Genomic DNA, 17,468 nt, shown 5'->3' on the forward strand with positions numbered 1-17,468 from the left:
GTTAAGAAGTTCAGAAAATTCATTTCAGTACTTGCCAAGCACTAAATAAAGAAAATATAGAGCTTGTTTTGTCAAATCATTTATGTTTAAACTGTATTTTGAGAAAATATTTGTGCGGTTCTAATGTCTGCTGCTCTTTGTAAATAAAAGTTACAGAGTGGGGATGCAAAATGGTACAGACATTTTGCAGAAGAGTTTGGCAGTGTCTTATAAAGTTAGGTATACATTTACCATATGACCCAGCAATTTCACTCCTAGATGAAATGAAAATTTATGTTCTCATTAAAAACCTGTGCATGACTGTTTATAGTCGTTTGATTCACGATATCCAAAAACCGGAAACAATCAAAATTTCCCTCCACTGGGAGATGTGGAATGGGTAACACACTGTGGTACATAAATAGAATGGAATATTGGTCAGTAATAAGATGGAACAAACTACCGAGGTATGCAAAAACATGGATGAATTTTATAAGCATTATGCTAAGTGAAAGAAGCCAGACTCAAAAGCTATATACTGTATTATCCCACTTATAACTACATTCTGGTTAAGGTAAAACTATAAGGATGGAAAACAGATCCGTGGCTGACAGAGGGTGCAGATGTGGGGAGGGGCTCATTACGAATGGGCAGCTGGCTGGAATTCTTTGGCGTGATGGAGCTGTTTTGTATCTTGATTGTGATGGAGGTTATACGACTCCTTGTGTTTGTCAAAACTCACAGAGCAGAGTCAAAACTCACACAACAAGAGTGAATTTTATTGGATGTAAACCATACCCTAAATTTTTAATATTGAATGAAATCTAGGTAGAAAAAAGAACTCAAGGAATTCCTCTACAGTGGTAAACCACTTTGTCTCCCACCCTGATACATTTTCCTGTTTCAGCATCCTTGCTTATGCCACATTCTCTCCTTTTACATCTGGGTTACAGTTAAAATACAATCTGGAGATGAAGCAGACAGGACTCTTCAGAGTATATCCCTCCTTGCAAGACTCTAGTACCATGGACAGTAGCACTAGCCTGGCCAGTCCAGATAAACATGCATTCAGGTCTGCTCAAGTCTCAATACCTTTGCCCCAAAAGCTTTCTGAAAGAGATCAAACAGCCAGGGATGTCACATAGAGCACTAGACAAAAAAATCAGGAGTCCTGGGTAGAGACTTACCAAATCTGCCACTAATTCACAATGTGATCCTAAAAGAGTTACTTCACTTTTATATCTGTCAAAGTCTCAGCAGGAAAAAAGTCAAGTCAGGTAGCTCAAGAGACTTCCAAAGTGTTGGGAGGGTGAAGAGAATCAATAAAGAGTGCTGAAACACCCAGACATTACCAATAATGGGAAGCTGGTTCCTCCCTTAGTCCTCAAGATGAAAGAGGAGGAGGTGATGGTGTAACGAGAACCCAGCGAGATATGAAGCTGTGAAGGAGGTAAAGAATGAGCCAAAGCCGAAAATCACATCCCAAAACTTGGAAACACCATTTCTCTCCTCCCCTCCCCAATTTCCTATTGGTGTCTCCCATTGGCTAAACTCAACAGGCCAACTGGAAAGGGAGTTTAAGTGATGGTGGTCAGCCTCTAGGACTCAGGTGAGGGCAGACAGGGGCAAAGAATGGACCCTAGAAAGAGTGGAATAAAGAGAGCAAACTAAGAATAACAAGGACCACGTTATTTACTAAAGGCATGTAGATTGATGAAATTCTAAAATCCTTGATATGTAAACAGTCTATGAATCTACCTGACAGTCAACTTTTGAAGACCCCCTCCACGTTCCCTAGGAACCACTCTTTCACACAGAATAATTCCTATTTCCTCAAGAATTGAATTACCTTCAGCCATTGGGCTAAAACCTGTTTCTCATCCAGCTAAACTGAATTTTACCCAGTAGTAGACAGTCAATATCCTTAGTTAAGCATAACTTCTTTAGAAAAATTCTCAGTTGCCTATCAAAACCTTGACCAAGATGCTTGAAAGGAATAAGCGTATGACTAAATCCTGATTTCTTCAGTTAAAGAGTTAAGATCGTAGAGATTTGTTCTAAAAAAAAAGACTACAGGGCTTCCCTGGTGGCGCAGTGGTTGAGAGTCCGCCTGCCGATGCAGGGGACACGGGTTCGTGCCCCGGTTCGGGAAGATCCCACATGCTGCGGAGCGGCTGGGCCCGTGAGCCATGGCACTGAGCCTGCGCGTCCGGAGCCTGTGCTCCGCAACGGGAGAGGCCACAACAGTGAGAGGCCCGCGTACTGCAAAAAAAAAAAAAAAAAAAAAAAGGTTAAAAAAAAAAAGAGTACAGCCTTCTGTTAGGGCCTCCTTCCTCACTCTACCATCTCGGGATATAGAATTATGAATATATACCTGAATATAATATAGACATGAAGCAGAAATAGTCTGAAATCCTCCAATTTTAAAAAATTTATCTTTTACTCTGTATGTAACATATTGATATTTCTGTCCTGACTCCATAACTATATAAGGGGCTATCAGTGAGTATACATGTATGTCTGTATATATGTATGTATGTATTTGTATTAAGTTCCAGAACTGAACCATAAATTACATGGAAAACTGGGTCACATGAAGATGAACACAGTCCATTTTCAGTCCTTAGACCACTGCTTAAGACTTCTGACAGCTGCTTTACTTAGATCTTTTTTTCACAATCCCCCAAATGACACTGTTTATTCTTCCCGTAAACTCAGCAAACTTTTTCATCTCTGTGTATGTTTCCAGCTGCAATGGGAATAAAAACAACTCTGCAACATGAAAAAGAGAACTATGAAGGGGGTCAAGCTAAGCATGGCCTTAAGCAGGGTAATCTCTGTTGTGCTTGTAAGTCCAGAAACTATATTCAGCATGGCGCTGGTGTTGCCACCCAACAGATCATAAGTCCTGCAGCTCCCCCACTGAACTCTCAGTGGTAGTCGTGTCCAGGGTGCTTCTTGGGAGGATGTAAGTGGTACTGAGGCTATTCTTTCTCTGTCAAAACCCTAACGTTCTTCATCTATCAGGCACTGAGTTGTTAGACTGAGGCTTAAGTGTAACAATGTATTAAGCAGGTCATCTGGGGCTCCCAAATTGAAAGGAAGGGGCTAAGTAGCATGTGGATTGCTGATACTCTTCCAATTTAGGGTCTTTTTCCAACTTAAAGACTGCCAGAATCTATTCCCAAGAAATACAGTCGGACAAGTGGCTGGGTTTGAGCCACACTGATTTTCTGAGCTGCTCCGTGTACACTGACTGACCACCTGGCTAATCTGCCTCGTGGTGTGAAGGTAGGGCCCTCTGGCAGTATTCAAAGGGCTGTACTGAGCAGATTCTCGATATCACACAAGAGTAACTACAGCTCTGACCCATCTCCAAGGCCTGAGACAAAGTGCAAAGTAGACTCTTCTTGGAAGGCTTTCCTTCTTTCTTTCTGAAACGACTTTCCTTCTACCTCTGATCCCCATCATGTCCTCAAAAAAGCCATCCTTTTTCCTCTGCTTCCCATTTTGCCCTCATAATGATCTATGACCGACTCTCCATAGCCCCAATCTGCAGGACACCCATCAGTGGCTAGCTTTCCCCCAGAGTCCCTCGATCCAAAATCATTTCTCCCTCCCTAACACCTCATAAGAGGTGGATGATGTAGAAACTTAATATTCTCTAGAAATACCTTAATTTTGAGGTGAAAATTTTTAAATCAAAATAATATAGCACTCAAAGAAAATAACTATGAAATGCACTTTTCCATTTTCAATTAACTTTGCCTCCCTAAACTGTCCAGAGCAAAGACAGTGGAGAGTGCAGGGAACTCTCTACATTTTAAACTTCCTTTTGCAAAGGGAGAAGTAACTTCCTGTCTGACCCCCTCCAGGAAGAGGAAATGAAAAAAGGAAGACCTCTTCCTCCTCTGGAAGCCATCATCCACTTTATGATAGCCTATGTCTACCTTACAAACAAGGTTTTATTGAGGTCACTAAATCTACTTTAACAATTTATATTAAAATATCCTTTTCGGAAATAAGTTTATGAAATGTTTATCACAGACTCCTAACCTCCAAATTTATGCCACTAATTACATAATTTGAAATTACTCTTTTTTAATTAAGCTCTTTAACTTTGGGGATCTTATCTTGTTCTTGTAATTATCCTAGCTTTCAGTTTTACCCCATGTTATCTATCTTAATACTTTCTTGGAAATAAATGTACTGTAAGTAAATGTGAATGAAAATATATTTTAAAGAACTTCATAGATGTCAAACATAATTGTTCTGATTCTTGCAACCAGCACTGAGTTAAATACTCAAGTCGGGTTAAGATATTAACCTCTAGGGGACAGAGCCAAGATGGCCTACTAGGAGGACCCGGAATTCCTGTCTCCTCACAACTAGGGCACCTACCAGGCACCGGAGGGGGACCACAGACACCTAACGGGGTGGGAGAAACCCCCAGTAGGACATGTGGCGTGGGGAGAGTGAAGGGGGAGGAGAAGTGAAGGCGGGATGGGACTGTCGCCCCCGATGGCCGGCTGGGGAAGGGGAAGGGATCCCACGCCCGAAGGGGGAAATTGGGGAACCATCGGGAGGGCAGAGGATCAAAAGGGAGTGTGGCCAGGTTTCCCCTGCCCACTCGGGCCCCCAGGAACCTGCTGAGATCCTGGGCCTGATCCTCCGCCCATGGAGGCCCCCTCCAGCCGCGCGGATTCTGAAGGAGTGGGAGGGAGGGAAGGGGGAGCAAAGGTAAAGGCCAGACCTCCAGGACCAGCACCCCTAAGGGGTGGCCCAGCGGGGCCCACCCACGGTTAGGGGTCCAGCAGCTGATGGGGGAGACCCTTGGGGAGATGGTGGAGAAGGGGCACGAAGGAATGGAAGAGAACGGGGCCAGTGCTTTCCCTGTCGACTTAGGCACCGGGAAGCCTGTTGGACTGCCAGGCCTAATCCTCTGCCCTCGGAGCCTCCCTCCTGCCTCGCAGAGCCCAAGCCCCACCCCTACACCCCCACCCAAGGCCCCACAATACACTCAGAGACCCCCTCCAACGCCCTGGGCCTAAACCCCACCCACACACCCTCACTCAGGGCCCTACCTCCAAACTCGGGAACTCCACAGCCCAGAGGCCCTCCTTGCAACGCGCTGCCTCTCCCCTTCCGTGCAGGTCCTAAGCAGACGCCCCACCGCACGCTTGAACGTCGCCCCGCCTACGCCCCGCCCCACGCTCAAACATCAACCCCCACCCAAGTCCTGTCCCACCCTAAACCCCGCCCCTGCCTAAGTTCCACCCCCTGCCTAAACTCTGCCCCCAAAGACAAGGCTTTTTTTTTTCTTTTTTCTTCTTTCCCCTTTTACATTGGGGCTCTGTTTTACTATGTTGACTCGTTGTTGATTCTTTTTCTGGCTTTTTTTAACATCTTTATTGGAGTATAGTTGCTTTACAATGGTGTGTTAGTTTCTGCTGTACAATAAAGTGAATCAGCTATATGTATACATATATCCCCATATCCCCTCCCTCTTGCATCTCCCTCCCTCCCATCCTCCGTATCCCACCGCTTTAGGTGGAAACAAAGCACCGAGCTGACCTCCCTATGCTATGCGGTTTCTTCCCACTAGCTATCTATTTTACATTTGGTAGTGTATATATGTCCATGCCACTCTCTCACTTCATCCCAGCTTACACTTCCCCCTCCCTATGACCTCAAGTCCATTCTCTACGTCTGCGTCTTTATTCCTGTCCTGCCCATAGGTTCTTCAGAAACATTTTTTTTTTATATTCCACATATATGTGTTAGCATACAGTATGTATTTTTCTCTTTCTGACTTACTTCACTGTGTAAGACAGACTCGAGGTCCATCCACCTCACTACAAATAACTCAATTTCGTTTCTTTTTATGGCCGAGTAATATGCCAATGTATACATGTGCCACATCTTCTTTATCCATTCATCTGTTGATGGACACTTAGGTTGCTTCCATGTCCTGGGTATTGTAAATAGAGCTGAAATGAACACTGTGGTACATGACTCTTTTTGAATCATCGTTTTCTCAGGGTATATGCCCAGCAGTGGGATTGCTGGGTCATAATGTAGTTCTAATTTTAGGGTTTTTTTGGTTTTTTTCTGAATTTTATTTTATTTTTTTTATACAGCAGGTTCTTATTAGTTATCCATTTAATACATATTAGTGTATATATGTCAACCCCAATCTCCCATCATCACACCACCACCACCACCCCAGGCCACTTTCCCCCCTTGGTGTCCATAAGTTTGTTCTCTACATCTGTGTCTCTATTTCTGCCTTGCAAACTGGTTCATCTGTACCATTTTTCTAGGTTCCACATATATGCATTAATATACGATATTGGTTTTTCTCTTTCTGACTTACTTCACTCTGTATGACAGTCTATAGATCCATCCACGTCTCTACAAATGATCCAATTTCGTTCCTTTTTATTCCTGAATAATATTCCATTGTATATATGTACCACATCTTCTTTATCCATTTGTCTGTTGATGGGCATTTAGGTTGCTTCCATGACCTGGCTATTGTAAATAGCGCAGCAATGAACATTGGGGTGCATGTGTCTTTTTGAATTATGGTTTACCCTGGGCATATACCCAGTACTGGGATTGCTGGGTCATATGGTAATTCTATTTTTAGTTTTTTAAGGAACCTCCATACTGTTCTCCATAGTGGCTGTATCAATGTACATTCCCACCAGCAGTGCAAGAGTGTTCCCTTTTCTCCACACCCTCTCCAGCATTTATTGTTTGTAGACTCTTTGATGATGGGCATTCTGACTGGTGTGAGGTGATACGTCATTGTGGTTTTGATTTGCATTTCTCTAATGATTAGTGATGTTGAGCATCGTTTCATGTGTTTGTTGGCAATCTGTATATCTTCGTTGGAGAAATGTCTTCTGCCCATTTGTGGATTGGGTTGTTTGTTCTTCTGATATTGAGCTGCATGAGCTGCTTGTATATTTTTGAGATTAATCCTTCGTCTGTGGCTTCATTTGCAACTGTTTTCCCCCATTCTGAGGGTTGCCTTTTCGTCTTGTTTATGGTTTCCTTTGCTGTGCAAAAGCTTTTAAGTTTCATTAAGTCCCATTTGTTTATTCTTCTTTTTATTTCCATTTCTCTAGGAGGTGGGTCAAAAAGGATCTTGCTGTGATTCACAGAGTGTTCTGCCTATGTTTTCCTCTAAGAGTTTTATAGTGCCTCGCCTTACATTTAGGTCTTTAATCCATTATGAGCTTATTTTTGTGTATGATGTTAGAGAGTGTTCTAATTTCATTCTTTTACATGTAGCTGTCCAGTTTTCCCAGCACCACTTATTGAAGAGGCTGTCTTGTCTCCATTGTATATTCTTGCCTCCTTTATCAAAGATAAGGTGACCATATGTGCGTGGGTTTATCTCTGGCTTTCTATCCTGTTACATGATCTATATTTCTGTTTTTGTGCAAGGACTATACTGTCTTGATCACTGTAGCTTTGTAGTATAGTCTGAAGTCAGGGAGCCTCATTCCTCCAGCTCCATTTTTCTTTCCCAAGATTGCTTTGGCTATTCGGAGTCTTTTGTGTTTCCATACAAATTGTGAAATTTTTTGTTCCAGTTCTGTGAAAAATGCCATTGGTAATTTGATAGCGATTGCACTGAATCTGTAGATTGCTTTGGGTAGTAGAGTCACTTTCACAATGTTGATTCTTCCAATCCAAGCACATGGTATATCTCTCCGTCTTTTGTAACACTTTTATTTTTCCTAATAAATCTTTTATTTTTCTAATTTTATTTTATTCTTTATACTTTGTTATTCTTCTCTCCTTTTGGCTTGTTCCCACCCCCTTTTTTTTCTTTTTTCTGTTGTATTTTTATTTTATCTTGTTGCAGTTGTTTCAATTATAGTTTTATTTTTCCTAATATAATTTTTATCCTTCAAATTCTATTTTGTTTTTTATTCTTTGGCATTGTACTGCTCCTTTATTTCCTTCTTTCTTCCTTTTTTTTTTTTTTTAAAACCACACCACAAAGCTTGTGGGATCTTGGTTCCGAGGCCAGAAGTCAGGCCCGAGATCCTGTGGTGGGAGCTCTGAGTCCAATCCACTGGACTAACAGAAAACCTCAGTCCCCAAGGAATATCAATCAGAGTGAGGCCTCCCGGAAGTCTTCTTCTCAGCACCAGGACCCAGCTCTATCCAACTGCCTGCAAACTCCAGTACTGGACGTCTCAGGCCAAACAAACAGTTAGACAGGAATACAGCACCACCCATCAGAAAAAAAAAATGAAACGATAAAAACATGTTAGAGACGAAGGAGCAAGGTAAAAACCTACATGACCAAATAAATGAAGACAAAAGAGGCAACTTACCTGAAGAAGAATTCAGAGTAATGATAGTAAAGATGATCCAAAACCTCGGAAACAGAATGGAGAAAATACAAGAAACATTTAACAAGGATCTAGAAGAACTAAAGAGCAAACAAATAATGATGAACAACACAATTACTGAAATTAAAAATACCCTAGAAAGAATCAATAACAGAATAACTGAGGCAGAAGAACGGATAAGTGACCTGGAAGATAAAATAGTGGAAATAACTGCATGGGAGCATAATAAAGAAAAAAGAATGAAAAGAATTGAGGACAGTCTCAGAGACCTCTGGGACAACATTAAACACACCAACATTCAAATTATAGGGGTCCCAGAAGAAGAAGAGAAAAAGAAAGGGTCAGAGAAAATAACTGAAGAGATTATAGTCGAAAACTTCCCTAATATGAGAAAGGAAATAGTCAAGCCCAGGAAGCCCAGAGTCCCAAACAGGATAAACCCAAAGAGGAACATGCCGAGACACATATTAATCAAACTGTCAAAAATTAAATACAAAGAAAAAATATTAAAAGCAGCAAGGGAAAAGTAACAAATAATATGCAAGGGAGTCTCCATAAGGTTAACAGCTGATATTTCAGCAGAAACTCTGCAAGCCAGAAGGGACTGGCAGGACATGTTTAAAGTGATGAAAGGGAAGAACCTACAACCAAGATTACTCTAACCAGCAAGGACCTCATTCAGATTCAATGGAGAAATTAAAACCTTTACAGATAAGCAAAAGTTAAGAGAGTTCAGCACCACCAAACCAGCTTAACAACAAATGCTAAAGGAACTTCTCTAGGCAGGAAACACAAGAGAAATAAAAGACCTACAATAACAAACCCAAAACAATTAAGAAAATGGTAATAGGAACATACATATCTATAATTACCTTAAATGTGAATGGATTAAATGCTCCAACCAGAAGACACTGACTCACTGAATGGATACAAAAACAAGACCCATATATAAGCTGTCTACAAGAGACCCACTACAGACCTAGGGACATATACAGACTGAAAGTGAAGGAATGGAAAATGATATTCCATGCAAATGGAAATCGAAAGAAACCTGGAGTAGCAATTCTCATATCAGACAATAGAGGCTGTAAAATAAAGACTATTACAAGAGACAAAGGAGGACACCATGTAACGATCAAGGGATCAATCCAAGAAGCAGATATAACAATTGTAAATATTTATGCACCCAACAGAGGAGCACCTCAATACATAAGGCAAATGCTAACAGCCATACAAGGGGAAATCGACAGTAACACAATGATAGTAGGGGACTTTAACACCTCACTTTCACCAATGGACAGATCATCCAAAATGAAAATAAATAAGGAAACACAAGCTTTAAATGATACATTAAACAAGATGGACTTAATTGATATTTATAGGACATTCCATCCAAAAACAACAGAACATACTTTCTTCTCAAGTGCTCATGGAACATTCTCCAGGATAGATCATGCCTTGGGTCACAAATCAAGTCTTGGTAAATTTAGGAAAATTGAAATTGTATCAAGTATCTTTTTGGACCACAATGCTATGAGACTAGATATCAATTACAGGAAAAAGATCTGTAAAAAATACAAACACATGGAGGCTAAACAATACACTACTTAATAACCACAAGATCACTGAAGAAATCAGAGGAAATCAAAAAATACCTAGAAACAAATGACAAAGAAAACACGATGACCCAAAACCTGTGGGATGCAGGAAGAGCAGTTCTAAGAGGGAAGTTTATAGCAATACAATCCTACCTCAGGAAACAAGAAAAATCTCAAATAAACAACCTAACCTTACACCTAAAGCAATTAGAGAAGGAAGAACAAAAAAACCCAAAGTTAGCAGAAGGAAAGAAATCATAAAGATCAGAGCAGAAATAAATGAAATAGAAGCAAAGAAAACGATAGGAAAGATCAATAAAACTAAAAGCTGGTTCTTTGAGAAGATAAACAAAATTGATAAACCATTAGCCAGACTCATCAAGAAAAAAAGGGAGAAGAATCAAATCAACAGAATTAGAAATGAAAAAAGAGAAGTAACAACTGACACTGGAGAAATACAAAGGATCATGACAGATTACTACAAGCAACTCTATGTCAATAAAATGGACAACCTGAAAGAAATGGACAAATTCTTAGAAAAGCACAACCTTCCGAGACTGAATGAGGAAGAAACAGAAAATACAAACAGACCAACCACAAGCACTGAAGCTGAAACTGTGATTAGAAATCTTCCAACAAACAAAAGTCCTGGACCAGATGGCTTCACAGGCGAATTCTATCAAACATTTAGAGAAGAGCTAACACCTATCCTTCTCAAACTCTTCCAAAATATAGCAGAGGGAGGAACACTCTCAAACTCATTCTAGGAGGCCACCATCACCCTGATACCAAAACTAGACAAAGATGTCACAAAAAAAGAAAACTACAGGCCAATATCATTGATGAACATAGATGCAAAAATTCTCAACAAAATACTAGCAAACAGAATCCAAAAGCACATTAAACGGATCATACACCATGATCCAGTGGGGTTTATCCCAGGAATGCAAGGATTCTTCAATATACGTAAATCAATCAATGTGATACACCATATTAACAAACTGAAGGATAAAAACTATATGATAATTTCAATAGATGCAGAAAAAGCTGTTGACAAAATTCAACACCCATTTATGATAAAAACTCTCCAGAAAGTAGGCATAGAGGGAACCTACCTCAACATAATAAAGGCCATATATGACAAACCCACAGCCAACATCATTCTCAATGGTGAAAAACTGAAACTATTTCCTGAAAGACCAGGAACAAGACAAGGTTGCCCACTCTCACCACTATTATTCAACATAGTTTTGGAAGTTTTAGCCACAGCAATCAGAGAAGAAAAAGAAATAAAAGGAATCCACATCGGAAAAGAAAAAGTAAAACTGTCACTGTTTGCAGATTATGATACTATACAGAGAGAATCCTAAAGGTCCTAAAGATGCTAGCAGAAAACTTCTGGAACTAATCAATGAATTTCGTAGAGCAGCAGGATACAAAATTAATGCACAGAAATCTCTTGCATTCCTATACACTAATGATGAAAAATCTGAAAGAGAAACTATGGAAACACTCCCATTAACCACTGCAACAAAAAGAATAAAATTCCTAGGGATAAACCTACCTTAGGAGACAAAAAACGTGTAAGCAGAAAACTATAAGAATCATGCAAGAAATTAAAGATGATACAAACAGATGGAGAGATATACTATGTTCTTGGATTGGAAGAATCAACACTGTGAAAATGACTCTACTACCCAAAGCAATCTACAGATTCAATGCAATCCCTATCAAACTACCAATGGCATTTTTTCACAGAGCTAGAACAAAAAATTGCATGCAATTCCATTTGTATGGAAACACAAAAGACCCTGAATAGCCAAAGCAAAATTGAGAAAGAAAAATGGAGCTGGAGGAATCAGGCTCCCTGACTTCAGACTATACGCCAAAGCTACAGTAATCAAGACAGTATGGTACTGGCACAAAAACAGAAGTACAGATAAATGGAATAGGATAGAAAGCCCAGAGATAAACCCACGCACATATGGTCACCTTATCTTTGATAGGGCAGCAAGAGAATACAATGGAGACAAGAGAACCTCTTCAATAAGTGGTGCTTGGAAAACTGGACAGCTACATGTAAAAGAATGAAATAAGAACACTTCCTAACACTGTACACAAAAATAAATGCAAAATGGATTAAAGACCTAAATTTAAGGCCAGACACTATAAAACTCTTAGAGGAAAACATAGGAAGAACACTCCAAGATATAAATCACAGCAAGATCCTTTTTGACCCCCCTCCTAGAGAAATGGAAATAAAAACAAGAATAAACAAATGGGACCTAGTGAACCATAAAAGCTTTTGCACAGTGAACAAAACCATAAAAAAGATGAAAAGACAACCCTCAGAACGGGAGAAAATAGTTGCAAATGAAGCAACTGACAAAGGATTAATCTCCAAAATATACAAGCAGCTCATGCAGCTCATTATCAAAAAAAACCAAACAACCCAATCCACAAATGGGCAGAAAACCTAAACAGACATTTCTCCAAAGAAGATATACAGATTGCCAACAAACACATGAAAGGATGCTCAACATCACTAATAATTAGAGAAATGCAATTCAAAACTACAATGAGGTACCACCTCACACTGGTCAGAATGGCCATCATCAAAAAGTCTACAAACTATAAATGCTGCACAGGGTGTGGAGAAAAGGGAACCCTCTTGCACTGCTGGTGGGAATGTACATTGATACAGCCACTATGGAGAACAGTATGGAGGTTCCTTAAAAAACTAAAAATAGAACTACCATATGACCCAGCAATCCCACTACTGAGCATATACCCTGAGAAAACCATAATTCAAAACGATACATAATTCATGTACCACAATGTTCATTGCAGCACTATTTATAATAACCGGGACATGGAAGCAACCTAAGTGTCCATCAATATATGAATGGATAAAGCAGATGTGGCACATACATACAATGGAATATTACTCAGCCATAAAAAGAAACGAAATTGAGTTATTTGTAGTGAGGTGGATGGACCTAGGGTCTGTCATACAGAGTGAAGTAAGTCAGAAAAAGAAAAACAAACACCGCATACTAACACATATATGTGGAATCGAGAAAAAAAATGGTTCTGATGAACCTAAAGGCAGGACAGGAAAAAAGACACAGACATAGAGAATGGACTTGAGGACACGGGGAGGGGGAAGGGTAAGCTGGGACAAAGTGAGAGAGTGGCATGGCCATATATACACTACCAAACGTAAAAGATAGCTAGTGGGAAGCAGCTGCATAGCACAGGGAGATCAGCTCCGGGCTTTGTGTCCACCTAGAGGGGTGGGATAGGGAGAATGGGAGGGAGACGCAGGAGGGTGGAGATATGGGGATATACGTATGCATATAGCTCATTCACTTTGTTATACAGCAGAAACTAACACAACACTGTAAAACAATTATAATCCAATAAGGATGTTAAAAAAAAAAGTTATTAACCTCTAAGCTGTAAGAGGACCCAGGGCTGAAAAAGCTAATCTATCACCTAGATGTTAGCAACTTACTCCATAGAATCGGACTCATCAGCTGTTACATTAACTCACACAGGTTAAACACAATGACCTTTGGAAAGCTTCTTTCTCAGACCAAACTGTCAACTCTCTTCCTTGAAAGATGTCTCTATCTAAAATGGTATCTCGAGTTCCCAACTGACTCCACCCCACTCCTACTGACATACTAGAATGCAGGAAGACCACCGTAGATCATTTCTTGTTGTGTCGGGTGCTTTTTGAAAGAAGGAGCAAGACTGGCAAACAGCAAATGAAAAATCCATTAAATAGATCTTTCAACAAAATGCAGAATAAGCTTGAAAAATAATGAGACCATTGCTGAATGAGGCAGATGGCTTGGCAACCCTAAAAGACTAACATCAAACAAACATTCATTTGAGTCTTCATCTAGCTTCACTAAATTAGTATGTGAATTCAAACATTTGTCTTTTGATATTTCTTTCCTGGTGATGGGAACTATGTGAGTAAGGACCACTAGCAAGAGAGGAGGAAATGCTAGCCAAAGAAAATGGCACTTATAAGTCATGCTGACACTCAGCCTGATAGGGGTATAACAGAATCTATTGGAGACCTTCCATCTATACCTCAAAGGCCTAAGGACATATTTGAGTTCTCCTCTCATGTGTAATTATCCATAATTATTGCCCCAAGTTTTTCAAACTTTGCCACCACATTCTTTGTGCATTGCAGTAGAATCCTTGCCATGCTATTGGTGAAATGATCTTCAAAGATAGTCGCAAACAGGAAACATAGACTAACTCTATGAAAGTTCATAAAGGGGTGGTGATTGAGAGGAGAAAAATCTCTTGCTAATCGCATACCTAAAATGAGAGATACAGTCTTATTAAAAACCACAGCCCTCAAAGAGTTTACTAGTTAAGAACATCAGACCTTGGTCACCAAAGCGTACAAAGCCTATACTGAAGATGTGTATGTGTGTCCCACAAGATTCACTTAGATTTTCTACTCAAAGAACAAAAATTTCAACACACTGAATATTTATAGGAGACCATAAAAGCAACTTAGCAGTTAAAAAAGGAAGCCACTACAAAGGAAAGGATTTGCAATTCACTCTGGAAAAGTCAATGCTAATCTCTCTTTTAAATGACTCACTATGAAAATAAAAGATGTTCAAAATGCATCAAAAGAATATGTGAGCAGGATTAAAGGCAAATTTAAGAGTGGCTTTATTCTCTTTTCAGTGCTGTCAGTCAAAAGTATTCCTGTGGTACTAGGGAAAAATTACCTCTCTAGTCATCCCAGAGAACTCATAGCCCTAATGAGAGGAAATGTGATGATTTGTAAGCATAAAATACTGACACATGATGTGAGGCTGTCTTCGGTGAAGAAGTACTTCCAGTTAGACAATAACTGAACCATTCCAAGAACTGGAAGTACTTCCAGTTAGACAAGAAGGCAGAAAAACTTTACAACCTTTCTTCCCAGTATCCAAGTAGACTCCATATGCTAGAGTCTAAGCCAAAACCCCGGAAGCACTCACCGGGGTGCACAGTATAGCCCAAGAGCGAAAATTCCCTGGAAGGAAATCCACGAAAACCTTACTTTATAATAAAAACCCTCCAGTAGGTCATGAATTAGCCTTTAACAACTTTCTACAGTTTCCATATTTTTTTATAAAGAGCATATATTAACTTTATAATCTTAGAAAACACTTTGCATCTTTCCAAAATGTTAAGATAAATTATAGAGAGAAATTCTTTAAATTGTTTTCCCTATTTGCCAGTTAGGTAAATTAGGCCAGCTTCTACCCTGAGGCTCTCACATGAAACACCCTTTCCCAGTATCACTTAAAACTGCTATTTCTCTTCCTTTTAAACCCATGTGACCTGTTAAACCAAGAAGTTGTTTCCCCATTTTTTTTTTTTTTTTTTTTGCGGTACGCAGGCCTCTCACTGTTGTGGCCTCTCCCGTCGCGGAGCACAGGCTCCGGACGCGCAGGCTCAGCGGCCATGGCTCACGGGCCCAGCCGCTCTGCGGCATGTGGGAAGCCCCTAAAAGTTCTTCTTGAACCTACTCTATCACATTTTATCATCCTGTTCCTTGCAGATATTTTCAAGTTTGTTATTCATGTCTAAAACAGGGCTTACCTGGTGGTGCAGTGGTTAAGAATCCGCCTGCCGGGCTTCCCTGGCGGCGCAGTGGTTGAGAGTCCGCCTGCCGATGCAGGGGACACGGGTTCGTGCCCCGGTTCAGGAGGATCCCACATGCCGCGGAGCGGCTGGGCCCATGAGCCATGGCCGCTGAGCCTGCACGTCCGCAGCCTGTGCTCCGCAATGGGAGAGGCCACAGCAGTGAGAGGCCCACATACCACAGAACAAACAAACAAACAAAAAAGAATCCGCCTGCCAATGCAGGGGGCACGGGTTCGATCCTTGGTCCGGGAAGATCCCACATGTCTCAGAGCAACTAAGCCCGTGTACCACAACTACTGAGGCTGTGCTCTAGAGCCCGTGAGCCACAACTACTGAGCCCGTGTGCCACAACTACTGAAGCCCACGTGCCTAGAGCCTGTGCTCCACAACAAGAGAAGCCACCGCGATGAGAAGCCCCGCGCAGCGCCAACGAAGAGTAGCCCCCGCTCGCCGCAACTAGAGAAAAGCCCTCGCACAGCAACGAAGACCCGACGCAGCCAAAAATAAATAAATAAATAAATATATTTTTAAATGTCTGAAACATCTTTTGCATATAGAGTTATTAGTCAAAGTCTAAAATTACAAAGGGTTTCTTGCTTTAGCTCTATTTCTTAGGGAACATCGGACCAATAAAGGAGTTAATAGATAAAAGGTTTTTCCTCTAGATACCAATTGTGTTACATCGATTACAATGTAAAATTCAAGTGTATAGAAATTCACTTGACACCTACTAAACAAGACAGCATGAACAAGAGTAATCTAATATATACTAATTTCAGTGGAGAAAATAAATGTTTGTGGGAGGGGGGAGTTTAAAGTGGCATTAAATATAAGTACTACTGTAAGTACTGTTTCACTGTAAGTTCCCACTGTGCTTCACACAATGCTCAGCACACAGTAAACAGTCAAGTGGTTTAGTGGAAAGAACAGTGGATTAGGAGTCAAGAGGCCTGGATTCTCGCTCTAGCTTCACGACTATGTAAATGGACTATGTATCCATTTCCTCATCAGTAAAACAGGAGTTGAATCTACCTCGCCTGATTCAGAGGCCTGGGTGCAGATGAGAGAACGAATGAGAATGAACACTTTATTTAAATTATAAAGCAGTTTTCAGTTCACTAATTTGTCCCCTTATATAATCCTGATATGGAAAGAAAAACTTTATTATAAAATGGCATCTTATTGTCACTAAAATCCCCCAAGATCAACAATAATCAAATTCTACCTGTTTCTGTGAGTACATTTTGGGACATGAAATGGTTGGGTATTAAAGCATCAAAGATATTTGAAGGGCTGCTCTCCAAGTTATTTGAAATTCTTAACACAATTTTAAAAATTCCCTCTTGTGGGAATCAAGCCATAGTCGTTCAGGGTTTTGACAACTGGGACACCTTATGGGACACCAAGCAAGAGCTCTGTTTCTTCTGCCAGACCCCCACTGCAGAAAGTTACAGCCCCTCCCTTGCCTTACAGAAGAGTAATGCTGGAAAATCCAAAATAATTCATTTTTATTCCTACCCGGAGTGATAAAAGGACACTGGGAAGAGTAAGAGTGAAATATAAGGACACAACTTATAGGCTGATGGTCAAGTAGGTCAGTGGTGCCAAAGCTTTGAAAATACTCAGAACATACCAAACCACACAAAGCTGGTTCACTTTACACCACCGGTCAACAAACTTTTTCTATAAAGGGCCAGAGAATAAATATATAAGGCCTTGCAGACCATGCAGCAACCGTCACAGCCATTTAACTCTGCTTTTGTAGTGTGAAAGCAGTCATAGGCACTACACAAAAACAGGTTCCAATAAAACTTATTTATGGATGCTGAATTTTGAA

This window comes from Tursiops truncatus, chromosome X (genome assembly GCF_011762595.2).
Source record: "Tursiops truncatus isolate mTurTru1 chromosome X, mTurTru1.mat.Y, whole genome shotgun sequence".
In the NCBI taxonomy this organism is placed as follows: Eukaryota; Metazoa; Chordata; class Mammalia; order Artiodactyla; family Delphinidae; genus Tursiops; species Tursiops truncatus.